This window comes from Miscanthus floridulus, chromosome 5 (assembly GCF_019320115.1).
Source record: "Miscanthus floridulus cultivar M001 chromosome 5, ASM1932011v1, whole genome shotgun sequence".
NCBI lineage: Eukaryota > Viridiplantae > Streptophyta > Magnoliopsida > Poales > Poaceae > Miscanthus > Miscanthus floridulus.
Genome location: NC_089584.1, coordinates 21,866,446 through 21,881,891, shown reverse-complemented (window position 1 = coordinate 21,881,891; position 15,446 = coordinate 21,866,446).

Sequence of the window (15,446 nt, the reverse complement as noted above, 5' to 3'; positions counted from 1 at the left end):
ATCTCTAGCTTACTCTTTAGCTTTTGCATTTACATTGTTTGCACAACTTCTTTTGCGATAGAGATAGCAACACACTAGCAAACCCGTAGTTGCATATTTAGATAGTTTATCTTTTGCATAGGTTTTGCTAAGGTTAGAAAAAAGAGGCCTATAGCTAAGAGTTAGACTTTTAAGTTGCCTAATTCACCCCCCTCTTAGGTGTCATAGTCCACTATAGGATTTATGTTGTCATTATAGAATTTATACTAGTTAAACTCTTTTAAATTTAACTAAGTTTGTATAAAATATTTATCGGTGTGCAAAAGTGACCAACAAGTAAATATTTGTAGTTTTATCATGCGTTGTGATCGGATGTGGCCTAGCACTCAATGACACAGGGTTTATACTGGTTCAGGCAACATGCCCTATGCCTAATTCCAGTCAGTCGGTGACTTTATTCCTGAGCCCAGGTGCTCGAACTTTGCTATGGGGTTATAAACGAGTGAAATAGAAAGGGGGTGTTAAAGGTCTAGTCGGGCTCTAAACCAAAGGGTCAAGAGTGATAGGAGCTCTAACGTTCGCTAAGTATTGGAATGTATGCTCTATATAGCTTTAGAGTTCTAGAGCTATGGAGCTGTTCGAGTGCTCAGAATGTCTAAGCTAAGTAGAGAAAGTGAGTCAGAATGCCCGTCCCCAATTGGGAGAGAGCGCATCTCCTTTTATAGATGAAGAGGATGGCCTTACAAGAGAGAGAGAGTGTGTGTATGTATGTTATTAAGTCGTGTTTCCCACATGGTCGGGTATAAGACGGTCATTGGCGCCCATAATACTATTTATGTCAGACGCCTATGGTAGGCTTTACCATGTTCACCTGGTATGGCAAATGATGGCACCCACAACACTATAAGGCAAATGTTGGTGCCTACACACTGTTTGGGCTCTAACATGCCTGGAAGGTTGTAAAGCACTCTTCTGGTATGTCCTGGCGGTACTATCCTATAGGTGTGCAGGGTATGATCTTCGATATTATGGTTGACTTGAGCGCCTTGCCTTATCTGCTCCGCCTGATTCCTGGGTCCTCACCATGCAGGCATCCCTGGTCGGTTGTTCTTAGTCGACTCTGACTATGTCGGTCGGAGAAGAGCTATAAGCATAGATTCACCGCATTCCTGGTCAGAAAAGTGGGTCGGAGTCAGAAGCGAGCATCGTCCCCACCTTGGCCAGGCCTTCCGATCGGAGACTGGATCGCTCTTTCGACCTATTATTAGGTAACTGGGCTGGCCTAGGAGTCGTGCATTGTTGTAATGCCGTCTGCTGGGTCGAGCTTTTGCTGGGAAGTGGACCCATCGGGGACCCTAGGTTTATGAACCCGACAGGAGCCCCCGAGCCCTTTTAGGACTTGTGCGAAGTCGTGAAGGGGCTATTTATACTCATTGTATGTGAGCAATGGATGGGTGTAAGATCATGAGTCGCTGTCAGGGCACGATAGAGTGTGGACCTAGGCATTGGACCGATGAACCAGCATGCTGATTAGTGGTCAGTATAGGGTGTAGGTAGCATAGTGACCATGCGCTCATCACTGTGGGTCGATGTGAGTCCCTTGGAACATCATGTCATGGAGATGGGTCATGCTGAGACGCGACCGCTCCCTGCACTGATGCCTAGAAATTTGACCTAGGTCATAGTGGTTGGCGGTGATGTGAGCTTCTGTTAGGAACCATGTCCGAGGGATTGGGTGAAGCAGGGGCTAGCCCTTAGACGTCGGGCGAGGTAGAGTCAACCTTTGGGAGTCAGACGAGGTGGAGCCTAGCAAGGGGTGTGGCCTTGGTGATCCTAGAAATTGCCTAGGGTTTTTTTGACTTGCCTAGTGGGCGCTGCACGAGCAGCACTCCGTGGGTGTAGCCCTCGGGCAATTCGGGTAGAATCGCCTGGGAGATTTTTTTACTTTATCATCGGGTGTGGCTGGGGTCAGGCATGATAGAGTGTGGACCCAAGTGCCGAGCATGGCTGAGGGGTTGGTCTAGTTTTGTGCTGTGGGGGTATGGCCCCCGGTATCCACAAGACAAGACATAGGCCACACCATCAGAGGTGGCCTAGCCCACAAGATCAAGACGTGCACGTCGCTGCTTGGCATGCACCGCAAGCTATTGTATAGTACCAAATAGGATACTTTCCTTGTAACCCTGCCCCTCCAGACTATATAAGGAGAGGTAGGGGTCCCCTAGTGGACAATGATCAATACATCTCAATGCAATACATCAGAACATAGGATGTAGGTATTACGTCATACTGACGGCCAAACCTGTCTAAATCTTGTGTCTTGGTGCTTGTATTACCATCTCCCTCCTGATCTCTCTCACCTCTACGACAAATCTACCATCGTGGGATACCCCTCGGTGGACTGCCGATCATCTTTTGTCGATAGCTAGCGCGCCAGGTAGGGGTGTGTGCTTGATCCATGGCGAGCTAGATGGACCTCAAATCAACAGCGTGTTCTCGTCATCAATCTCATGGAGATCCATGCCGGTCCACGACAATAATTCATCGCTGGCTACATCAGCCCCCACGACAGTAGATCTGATCTTGGAACCACCTCCGAGGTCACCTTCATCAACAACTCACCGCCCGCTTCCTCGCTACCAGAGGAGGCAGATCAACAACGACGATCTGATCATATCCATCGATTGGGTCGGTCTGAATCTCGTCGATTGCCTCTCCATGGCTGAATCAGCTCTGGACACTCTGGTTCAGCACTGACACCCTCTGATCCAGATCTATCAGAGGCTGCTTAGGAAATTCCAGGGGTTATGGCCCTACCCTTTGGGTTTGCCAACGCCGCTGCCGCTTACCAACATGCCCTGAGGGGCAGATTTGTCGACTAGGTTGAAGACGTCCATCCTCTCGCCGACTCGATAGCTCCGTACGCCACCGACCAGTCATTCTGTCTAAAGCTAAGTCATGCTTTAATATTCTTCTAAATATTCTCCAATCTTTGTATATCGCCATGATGTTTCTCTGAGCTGTTTTCTCCATGTTTGCTCTCCAAACAATTTTCTAAACCCCTGAATAGTCTTATTGATGCTCGGACGCCTCTAGAGACGGCCCTATCTCTGGCTCCTCCCTACATGTGCACGAGTGTCTTCCCTCTATGTTATGGGTGCTCAGTAGTGGCTCCTTAGCGACGTTTGTTCCTCCTACATGTGCATGGGCTCCGCGCTCCACATTATGGTTAACAGGCAAGCTAGGGCTGGAGACTCAGCTACACACTAACTGTTCGGGTGGTTTATATTAAATACATCTTCGCTCTAACTAATCGCCAAGCTACATACGCTATTTTTTTCTCTAGAGTTCATATATTTTTACATCATGTACTACCCGTTCTACATGTTTGTATTGTAGGATCATCATCCAGGTGACTGGATCACCTAGTGTTTGGGCTTCTCCACCGATCAACTGGTCAGACCGTTTGGTTCATGGACTCTGTCGATGACCAGTTGATCGAACTATTCACCGGTCGCTTCTACTCAATGCTCACTTCACTGCCAACTAGTTGACCAGACTATTTGTCGCTCGTGCTTCATCGCCAGCTATGCTGGGGACTCCTCGGTGCTCGGTTTCTTTGTGCTCGAGGAGTAAGTGGGCACACTTCACCGCATGAATATCGCCAGCTACGCCGGGGACTCCTCGGTGCTCGAACCTTGCCAGCTTTGCCTGGGACTCCTTGGTGCTCGAACATCGCCGCCTACGTCGGGGACTCCTCGGTGCTCGGTCATCGCCAACGACGTCGGGGACTCCTCGCTCCTCGGTGCTTGGACCTCACCAGCTTTGTCGGGGACTCCTCGGTGCTCGGACATTGCTAGCTTTGCTGGGGACTCCTCGGTGCTCGAACATCGCCGCCTATGCCGGGGACTCCTCGGTGCTCGGTCATTGCCAGTGACACCGAGGACTCCTCGCTCCTCGGTACTCGGACATCGCCAGCAACACTAGGGACTCCTCCCTCCTCGATGCTTAGACATCACCGCCTACACCGAGGACTCCTCGCTCCTTGGTGCTTGGACATCACTAGCGACGCTAGGGACTCCTTCCTCCTCGATGCTCGGACATCGCCAGCAATGCCGGAGACTCCTCGCTCCTCGATGCTTGGTCATCGCCAGCGATGCCGAGGACTCCTCGCTCCTCGGTGCTCGGTCATCGCCAGTGATACCGAGGACTCCTCGCTCCTCGGTGCTCAAATATCGCCAGCGACATCGAGGACTCCTCACTCCTCGATGCTCGGACATCGCCAGTGGCGCCTTCTACTTTTTGACCCTGGCACCACGTGACTACGTCACCTACTGTCAGGCTCAAGGACTAGCTATGGGGGTATGGCCTCGGGTATCCACAAGACAAGACATGGGCCACACCATCAAAGGTGGCCCAGCCCACAAGATCAAGGCATGCACGACGCTGCTCGGCGTGCATCGCAAGCTATTGTATAGTACCAAATAGGATACTTTCCTTGTAACCCTGCCCCTCCAGACTATATAAGGAGAGGCAGGGGTCCTCTAGTGGACAACAATCGATACATCTCAATGCAACACATTAGAACACAGGATGTAGGTATTACATCATACTGATGGCCAAACCTGTCTAAATCTTATGTCTTGGTGCTTGTATTACCATCTTGCTCACCTCTATGACAAATTTACCATCGTAGGATACCCCTCGGTGGACTGTCGAGCATCTTTTGTTGACACGTGCATTACCCCATCTATGGTTTCCACAATCGGAGGGGCTGAGCTAACATCACTTGCCTCGACGACTTGAGTGACGCGCTCGGTGAGCTCTCTAACAGGTATGTCCAAGTGGAATTCGGGTTCGTCATTCATAACGGGGTCAGCATAGCCCTCATGTGGCATTCCACTGCTCCTTAACCTTCCTCCCAGTAGATGCCTAAGTCATTCCAAAGACCAACTTAGGTGGCCCACTGGCCTCCCCTCGATGGAGATTCTATGGGCATGGCTCGAGTCTAGGATCGAACGAGAAGGTCAAGATAACCATGTCTGCTTCTGAGTAGATTGGGCGAGGGCCACTAGGGCTCATATGCATTTTCTTCCCTGGCTTTGTTTGACACGAGGCAGCCTCGAGCCCTTTGCAGGCTGGCCTTCGAACCCTAGTCGGTCGTCGCTCATGTCGAATGAGGCGACTACCGCTTTATGACGCAACACGAAGCATTGTGATGCATCAATTGCATATGCAATGCTTTGGATGTATGGGATGAATGAATGTGTGAATGCATGGATGAGAAAGGATGAATAAATGATCATGCATTAGAAAATAAAATAAAGTAAGAAGGTTTGGTAATGATACCTTGATGACTCGAGTGGTGGGTTTGAGGAGCTCTTTATCGGATATGTTCGAATGGGATCCATGTCCGTCATTCATGATGGAGTCGGCATAGCCCGCATGGGGCATCCCACTGCTCCTTACCTTTCTCTCGGTAGTCACCTAAGCCATCCGATCGACTCAAGTAACCCGTTGGTCTTTCCTTGATGGAGATCCTATTGGTGGGCCCTTCCAAATCCTACCTGGGAAGGTGGAGGGTTGTTTGTGTGTAGTTGCGCCTTGTTTCCTACGCCTAGGTTGTGGTAGTGGTGGGCCCTACCCAGGCCATGTCCCATTTTAATCGGGCAATGTTTCATTGGGTAGGGCACATCCCATCAGTCAGGACACGTCCCACTGCATGCCTATCCACATTAAATAGGGGAAGGGAGAGAGTTTTTGTCCTATTCCTTTGCCTTTCTCCAACTGTTGCCTCTCCTCCTCCTTCCTTTTTGCCAAGCCTGTTCATGCGTCGTGGTGGTTTCTAGGGGAGAGAGAGGGTAAAGTGAGGGAGAACTCATAGATTTGTTCATGAATCCATGGCATGATGTCAAACTAGAGGCCATCCATCATAGACAAGGAGGTGCTGGCCGCCTTCGCCAAGAAGGGGCTACTCCCATCGAAGGAGGTGGTGCATTGGAGGGCTCCTGCACCAGGGGAAGCTATTCCATGACTACATGCCGATGAGGTTGTCTCCTTCATCGCCTTCCATGAGCGTAGGCTTAGATATCCCACGCACTGGTTCTTGCGTGAGCTCCTCAACGAGTGGAGCCTAGAGCTATAGCACCTCAATCTGGCTAGGGTGCTGCACATTGTTGGTTTCGTCACCGTCTATGAGGCCTTCCTTGGGATGGAGCCACACATGGACCTCTTCTGGAGGATCTTCACCGGGCGAGCCTTGTTTGAGGGGAAGCCACCTAGAACCGTGGTGGTTGGGGGCTTCGCCTTATAGAAGAAGCCGAGGCCATCGGGATCCTACCCCGTGTACTCCCCCTACAACCCCAATTGGGGTGGCATGGTGAGTGGTTCTACATCAAGAACCCAATAGAGGCACCATTCCTGCCATTCACCGGAAGAAGGCCAGAGAGGCGGGAAAGTTGGTCGTGGGGTCCCTCTAGTCGATAGAACAAGCTAGAGGTCATCGAGGCGGAGCTTTAGAAGCTGGTGCAGCATGGCCTTGATGGGCTGTGGGTCTTCCACACCTTCTTCCACCATCGAGTCACCCCACTAGCAGAGAGGAGGCGACCGATGTGGGTGGACTCCGGCCCAATGAATCTTGACTGCACATCGTTATAGGAGTTGCTAAAGGACGAAGTCTAGAGTTGACTCCACTGGGTGCTACAACTAAGGGATAAAGACTCTCTTGAAGGAATGCCCGGACCTCTTCACGCCACAAAGTTGTCCAATCTGGTATGCTCCCCTCTTCTTATTCCATATCCTTTTCCCTCTTGCTCTCCTTTATTTTGATTTCGAGTTGTCCATTTCATAGGGATTCATGGGATACAAATCCTGGACGCATCTTCCAAGGGGCCAAAGGGCGTAGCTCGGCAAGTTGCCCTAAAGGAGGTAGCGCCTGCCAAGAAAAAGAAGAGAGATGAGAAGGCCCAAAGGAAGTATGAGAAAGTGAAGGAGATTGGTCGGTGGGTCCGGGCGGGTGAAAGCCAGAGTGACGTGGAGGCGGAGCTTGAGTCGGAGGAGCCCATGGAGATGGGTGGCGACGTGAGCACCTCTAAGGATAAAGGAGACAAGGGTGTTGTCATGACCTCGGTGGAGCATTGTGAGCCTATGGCCATGTCCGTTGGAGGTGGGCAAGATACGAAGAAGCGCGGTGATGTTCCCAAGTTGAGGAAGTGCACCATGAGTGACGACAACGTCGTCGAACGAGAGGCAAAGTGGGTGTGGTCGTCGTGCCCTTCATAGGCATCGTTGGCTCTGTACCACCCTTCTCTGAGTACGGCGGGGCACACCGGTCGGTTGGAGGAGCGTGCTCGTACCCCCGCATCTTCAGGGTTAGTACGTGTGTGTGACCCACAATGGGGAGATGCCCCATTAGTTGCTCCGGTGGGTACGCCATGAGCTAGCGGTCGTGGCCATTCGTAGGTCGATTGGGAACTAGCCAGGTTAGCTCCTCCCTTGGTCAATATGAGGGGGCGCAGGTCGTGACCCATGAGCGGTCCTTGTTCAGTGGGCTCATCGCCAGTGGGTCAGGGCTTTAGGGCTTTGCCGCTTTCGTCTAGGTACGCGTTTATGTTCCTTTTCAATCTCACAGCTGAGTTTTTTGAGCGTGACTGACCTATGCTTATCTAACAGCGGCCAGGGACTAGCAGGACTTTGCATTGCCCCACCTCCCATGTAGGAGGAGTGGAGACCTAGCCTATAGTGAGTTGTGACAAGCGGTGGGGAAAGCCGTTTGGCGTTGTGCGACCTTCCCTTCTAGGGGTTGCGTCCTCCTAGCTGGTCGTGAGTACAGCAACAGCAGCAGCGGTGGTGATGGCGGTGATCCCTATGGCGATGGTGGTGGTTGGGTTGGAGGTGACCCTTGAGATCCCTCCCCTAAGAGGTGCGGCAGAAGAGAGGAGGGAAACCGAGCTCCCTGCCTCACCCGGTGGAGGAACACATGGCTCACCCTCCTGGTCAGAGCTAGAGGGGTCGGGAGGGTATGTGGCTAGGCCAAAGGTAGAACATCCATCGACAAGACATAGAGTCTAGATAGAGGAGATCCCTTGCTTCGGTGAGGTAGGCACTAGGGTGGAGCCGCCAGCCATCCCGCCATCGTAGGAGATGGTGATGATCCGATCATCGCACGATATTGTGATGGCTAGCTCTTCTAGCGGCTCAGGGGCAATGTGTGAGCTAGTGTGGCCCTGCCTCGATGACCTAAGGAAGGCTCAGTTCATCCTTTGCAATGAGGAGGAGGTGGGGCTTTGGCTTGAGGTGGCTTGAGGAGAGAGGACTGTCGATGGAGTCTAATCTTGCCACAACCAAGGTGAGGGTCAAGAAGGCCTTGGAGCGGGTTGAGCTCGTCCATCAGGTGATTTCAGTTGACCTGCCACATGTCGTAGAGGGAAGCTTTCTGCATTTTTAGCATTTGTCCTTGACTCCTTGGTCTTCCACTAGTTGTTTCAGCATGTTTGTTTCTCACTTTATAGGATTTAGAGGCGATGTCGATCTGTAAGTCACATTTCCTTCAGGAGGAACGTGGTTGGATGGGGCAAGAAGCCATGATGTCATGGTGGTTGATGAGCTTTAGCGCTAGCTAGAATCCATCGGCCGTGAGTCCCAAGATCGGGTGGCCGAGGTGACGGGAGCGCGGGCGACGGAACTGCTCATAGCAGAATGGGCGACTGCTGCCGAGCAGGGACTCGACACTATAAAGGTCCACTTAGTGGAGACCGAGGCAGTGCTTTAGAAGTCCTTGGAGGCTCTAGAGATGGAGCGAAAGGCCCGATCGAGGGATGAACAGAAAGTGGCCACGCTTCGGGGGTAGGTGCTTGGTGCAGAGGAGTCAAACACTCGACTGCTCAAGAAGGTTACCCAGCAAGAGGAATGACTCTCCATCCTCAAAAGCACCTGCCTTGGTATGTATCTGTTCCACCTTCGGTTGATGTTTTGGTTTTTTCTTTCCTTTGCTTCTGAACTTGTCGTCCTTTTTCTAGAACTGGATGGAAAATTTGGTTCTCTAGAGTGAGAGCTAGAGACAGCCAAGACGGCAATCGGTCGAAGCACAGAGGCACTAGCCATGTCCCTTGAAGAGCAACGTGCTCTCGAGGGGAGCTCGACCAGATTTGTAACGTTGCCTAGGTGGTCGATTCCGAGGTGTTCGGGTCAGCGTCGAGCACTAGTACACCCGCCGTCCAGCTAGTGGAGGTCCCAAATGAAGTTTGAGCGCTCATCTCCGATGGTATGTTCTATGGGACATCAGGGGTGTTGACCTTAGTGGCGATGCACCACCCAGATTTGGACTTCACCGCCATCTGCAGAGGGTACACCGACGGGTGGAGCACAGATGCAATCCATGCGCTTGGGAAGAGCTTGGTGCCATATGCATAGGTGGTTGTCGAGCAAGTCTCCACGCAGTGGGTGATGGAGGCTCGCCGTTAGAGCATGGCTGAAGGCGTGCACTAGGAAGATGTCATCCAGCCTACGGATGGAGTGGAGGTCGGGTCAGAAGCAAGCATCGTCCCACCTCTGACCAAGCCAAATGTCGTCCCATCGGAAAGCAAGCATGCCTTATCCTCATCGATCATGTCGTCAGTCGATGCCGCCGGGCGACCACAATAGAATTTAGAGTAGAAGCAGTCAGTATATGTAAAAGATAAGTTCATGGGGGATCCCCCATGTGAATAGTTTTTTGTATTCATGGATACCTCAATTTTGTTTTGTGATGGAATCACTCGTAAGGGGAAGCTTGTCCCATCCGTTCTTGTTTTTACCCTAGCATAGCTTTTTTTATCCTTTCTTTTTTGCACCTGCCCATTTGACCCATAGGCTACAACCTTAAGAACCCAGGTGTGGCCCACGAGGCTCAACTGCTCATAACCGTAGATCATGGTGGGGTGTGATTGGTTGGGAGTTTAAACATAAGTTACATAGGATAATTAAAAGAACGGACTACTCTTTCATTTGGGTGAAAAGTATTACTATATGATAGTAAAAAATTGGGGTGGTATCGCACCCTCATGGAGCCCTCGAGTGACCTAGGCTGAGAGTGATTGGGCTAGGGTGCTTTGTAGGAGCAAACGTTGAATAAAATAAAATGGTAAGACCGAGTTTTAGGGGAAGAAATGACGTAACTATTTGATGTTCCATGTATTGGTGAGAACGTTGCTGTTGTCGTCCTTGGTTGATTGGGTTCTTTGAAGCACGAGATCACCAACCTCGAGGATCCTCCCCTTGATTTTTCTTTCATGGTACCTGTGGAGAGTCTACTGGTAGCGAGCGAAGCAGATGACATTCATCTCATGAGCCTCCTCGAGTAGGTCAACCTCATCTTGCTGAGCCTCCATGGCTCAGTCTTGGTCGAAGGCCTTCACTCTTGGGGCACCATGGTCAAGGTCAGAGAGCAACACTGCTTTAGCTCCATAGGATAGGAAGAAAGGTGTGAACCCTGTGGATCGGTTCGGGGTTGTTCTCAGGCTCCAGAGGATCACTGGGACCTCTATAGCCCATTGCCTGACATACTTATTGAGTTGGTCAAAGATGCATGGCTTAAGTCCTTGGAGGACCATGCCATTGGCCCGCTTGACCTAACCATTAGTACATGGATGTCCGACCAAGGCCCAATTGATCCTGATGCCATATCCATCACAGAAGTCCAGGCATTGCATCTCTCATTGTCAAAGCGATGCAGGCATTGCTTGGCAGGCTTTGAGCCCGAGACGCGGTGTAATGCGTGCTCGGTGACCTCCTATGGTATGCCTAGCATGTTAGAAGGTTTCCACGTAAATACATCATGATTGGCGCATAGAAAGTCAGTGAGCTTGCATTCATATTTGGCTAGGAGCTTGGCCCCAATCCATACCGTCTTGGTTGGGTCGGTGGGGTCGATCCCCACTACCTTAGTTTCCTCGATTGGGTGGAAGGCAGTCGAGGAGATTGGCTTATTGCAATCTAGGACTATTGGAGTCAATGTATTTCTAAGCTAAGGGAGCTCAGCTGAGTTGATGATGGTAGTGGTGAGCTCATAATGCTCGCGATCGCACGTGTAGGCGTGTGAAAAGGTGCTACCCACAGTGATGATGTCGTTTGGTCCTAGCATCTTCAACTTGAGGTAGGTGTAGTTGGGGATCGCCATGAACTTGGCGTAGCATGGACGCCCCAAGATGGCACGGTAGGACCCTAGAAAGTCCACCACCTCGAAGGTGAGGACCTCCGAGCGGAAGTTGGCTCGGTCGCCAAATGTGATAGGCAGGTCAATCTGCCCGAGTAGGTATGCCTGTGTCCCTGGGATCATGCCATGGAAGGGAGAGCTCACTTGGTGGAGCTCCGATAGGGGGATGTGCATGGCATTGAGGGTGTCGACATAGAGAATGTTGAGGCCGCTACCTCCATCCATCAGCACCTTGGTGAGGCGCTTCTTGTGGACAATGGGGTCAACGACGAGTGGGTAGCGACCCGGTCTGGCAACGTGGAAAGGATGGTCCCTCTGATCAAAAGTGATTGAAGATTCTGACTAGCTAAAGAAAGAGGGGACGGCTGTTTTGGCGATGCATGCCTCTTTGTAGCGCACCTTGTGCTGGCGTTTGGAGTAAATGGCATTGGATCCCCCAAAGATCATGAGGCATTCCTTAGGGTCAGAAAAGTCATCATCATCCTTGCCTGTCGCGCCTCCTTTCTTGGCCACTACCTCCTTGCCCTTTCCTTCCTTTGGTCGGCTGGCCTATCGTAGAATGCACTTGAGGAGTTCGCAGACCTTGTAGAGGTGCTTAATGGGGTAGGCATGGTTGGTGCATGGGCTCTCCATGAGCTTGTCAAAGTGGTCGGGCTGACCCTGCTAGGGCTGCTTGCCTACACGATTGGCCATGGCGACCAAAGTGGAGTCGACCGATCAGCGCCGATCCTTCTTGTTCTTTTTACCCCTTTGCGTGGAGGGGCCCTCGCTTTGGTCCTCACGCTTGGCCTTGCCCTTGTCCTGGCCTCCGCTAAAGACTACTTCGACCGCCTCCTTGCTGGAGGTGTGGTTCATGGCAATGTCGAGTAGGTCACGGGTGGCACGAGGCTTTAGATAACCGAGCTTGTGGATCAAGGACTCACAGGTTGTCCTGGAGACAAATGCGCTGATGACGTCCGCGTCAATGACATTAGGAAGGGAGTTACATCATTTTGAGAACCTATGGATGTAATCCCGCAAGGACTCATTAGGCTCCTACTGGCAGCTCTTGAGGTCCTAGGAATTCCTAGGATAGACATACATCCTCTGGAAATTCCCAATGAAGATCCTTTTGAGATCCACCCAGTCACGGATGCTGTCAGGCGGGAGGAATTCGAGGCATGCTCAAACATGCTCCCCCACACAGATGGGGAGGTATTGAATGATGAAGTGGTCATCATCCACTCCTCTGGCTCTACAGGCGAGCCGAAAGTCTTTGAGCCAAATACTAGGATTCATTTCAACGGTGTATTTGGCGATGTTGGTGGGTGGTCGGAAGCGCTATGGGAACGGTGCTTTCTAGATGCGATGGCCAGAGGCCCATGGTCCTATAAGGCTGGACGAAAAACTCGAAGCTCGTTAGCTCACTCGGCTCGTGGCTGGCTCGACTCGGCTCGGCTCGGCTCGTTATGATAACGAGCCGAGCCGAGCCAAGATTTTAGCTCGTTAGCTATAACGAGCCAACTCGAGCCAGCTCGCGAGCCGCTCGCGAGCTAAACGAGCCAAACTTCCAGGAAAAAAAGTATCAAAACTTGTATTAGTTTTTGTATTACTTCATGTCTTGCACTTTACAATTGACTGGTAACTGGTCTAGACCCTATAAATTGACTGGTAACTGGTCTAGATGCATTTCTTTTATATTATTATTATTCTCAAACTTTAGATAAATGCAAATATTATATTTTGTGTATTTTTTATACCTGGCTCGCGAGCTTAACGAGCTAGCTCGAGCTTTTAACGAGCCGAGCCGAGCTGACTTTCTGGCTCGTTAGGATAACGAGCCGAGCCGAGCTAGCTCGTTATCTTAACGAGCCAGAATGAGCCGAGCCCAAACGAGCCGAGCCGGCTCGTTATCCAGGGCCAGTCCTAGGCCATCCAGGCTAGAACTTTGGTCGTCTGGTCGGCGACCATGCCTGGGGCGCATGTCCCCGCTCCCCTCGATGGTTCAGCCAAGGCCTGTGCCACCTGCTCTCACTGCCCCTTGATGGACGTCATCATCGTACCAGGCTTGATGCCGATTGTTGATGACGCTACGAGCGTCGCGGTTCGGTCCAAGCCATTCATGCACAGGTGGTCAGAGTGGAGTGGGCACTAGGTCAGGCCATGATGCAGCTACAGCCTCCTATTCCACACCTGGTGACCGTAGTATTGAGTGGATGGAGTGATTCGACTAGTGCGCCCCCATTCCCCTAATGGCGAAAGAGGCCATGAGCCGGTGTCGTGATGTGGAGCTCTCCGCTTGTTGAACAGTGATGGTTTCCACCAGCACCCGAAGGTTCCAGTGGATCGCCTGCTCCTAGGGGTTGATGGGCTCAGGAAGGCCGTGCAGAAGCATCGCTGCAACGACGATGTTTTGTCTAGCCTAAGCAAACTATGGGGGATCATCTCCTCCATCTAGGATGTTGCGTTGGACATGACGGGCACAACCCCAGGCACCGCTCACTAGGTTACGCGCGCGTTGTGGCAGAACCACCTAATCTAATGCCTCCTAGGAGTACTTGTCTTCCATTAGACACTAAGTACTCAAGGGAGGACACCAAATTACGTGGTTCCGTCGAGCACACCCCAAGGGAGAACCCAAAAATCCATAATTTTCCATCAGGATAATAAATGAGAGAATAAAGCTTACATCATTATTAACTATTTCTTACATCACTTTTAATACAACATTAGAGTTATGAACAATTTAATTTAACAGCAGAATATAAATATGTGATCAGAGTTACAGTGAAAATAAATATCTATTCATGACATGAGGAAGCATTGATATATAAACTATAACAACAGATTATAGAATTTCTATTTATAAAAACATTTGGTGAGAGTTATAAATAAAAACTATGATCGTAGCGCAAAGAAATCCCCTCTGAGTCCACCAAGAGGAATCCACACACAAGGGTAAGCTCTAGCATCCACTTATCACCTACAACAGGGGGAAATAAAACCCTGAGCACTTAATTGTACTCAGCGAGACTTATCCGACAAGAGAAAAGAAAAGACTTCCAAGGATATGCAAGGCTATCTGGCTTGTGGGTTTAGAGCATCTGCAACAGCATTACTAAAAGTGTGTCCTTATATTCAATTTTATTAGCAGTCAACATTGGTTCATTAACTAACAATTCTATGTAAGCACATGTACTACTTTCAAGCAGGTGGTAAGCAATCAGAATCATTTTACCATCTTTCATCTTCTAGTTCTTACTACGGTGCTAGATTATAGACAAGTCATGCCGGATCGCTCGGCGATTCATGAATCAATGTGCCTAGCTGGGTACCCTAAAACATATGCCCCGCTTGTACCCCAGGCACAAGCAGGACCAACCCACTACCCTCCTGTCACGGGGTCAAGGTCCCCGTCCAAACTTGGACTCCAAGCCCCCGCCCCTAAGTCCCGGACTCAGTGCGGTGCTTGGACCTCCACCCAAAAACCACCCTAAAAGTCAGTCTAAAAAGAGCCAGAACCCATGACAAGAGAGCAATAAGTCTTCCCGCACCCATACACAAGTATGTGTTTAGGATAATAAGTCTATGACCTGCCTAGAATCTAATACAACGGTCGGTCCTTAACCGACACAAACAGAGAAACAGTGTAACGGAGCTATGCCCCGTTGGCCATAGAACACAACCTCTTACACCCACTAGTACCCAAACCATGTCCCTGCCCGGTCTCCATTTATCATTCATATATATATGACAAGTGATAATAATATAGTGACAACAATAATATATTTCCAATCTCTCGCGAGTGACAGGCAATCACTCGACTTCTATCGGGTCCTGTAGTATAGCAATCTACACGATCCTGTCATACTAGTAAGACTCATAGGATTATATATATATATATATATATATATATATATATATATATATATATATATATTCAACTCCTTACAACTTAATGCACAAATATAATTTAAAGTACAAAAAAGTAGAGGTTATGCACCGGGGCTTTCCTAGGTAAAATATAACTGAAAGTTAGCATTCCATCTTCGTGACATGATCCAAAGCACCATCTTTCAAGTTACCCCCGATGACTCCACGATCCATCGACGTCCCTATTTTGGTATGCAATGCAATGCAGAGATGATGCAATAGTTAATTAACAAGGCAACAACAACTCTTAACACAGAGTACATACTACAAACTAACAAGCTAGCTCTAATGACTAACGTACTAATCTACATATCAACATCGTCAAGAAAGGTGTCATTTCCCAACAAGTGTTTTAGTTATAAAA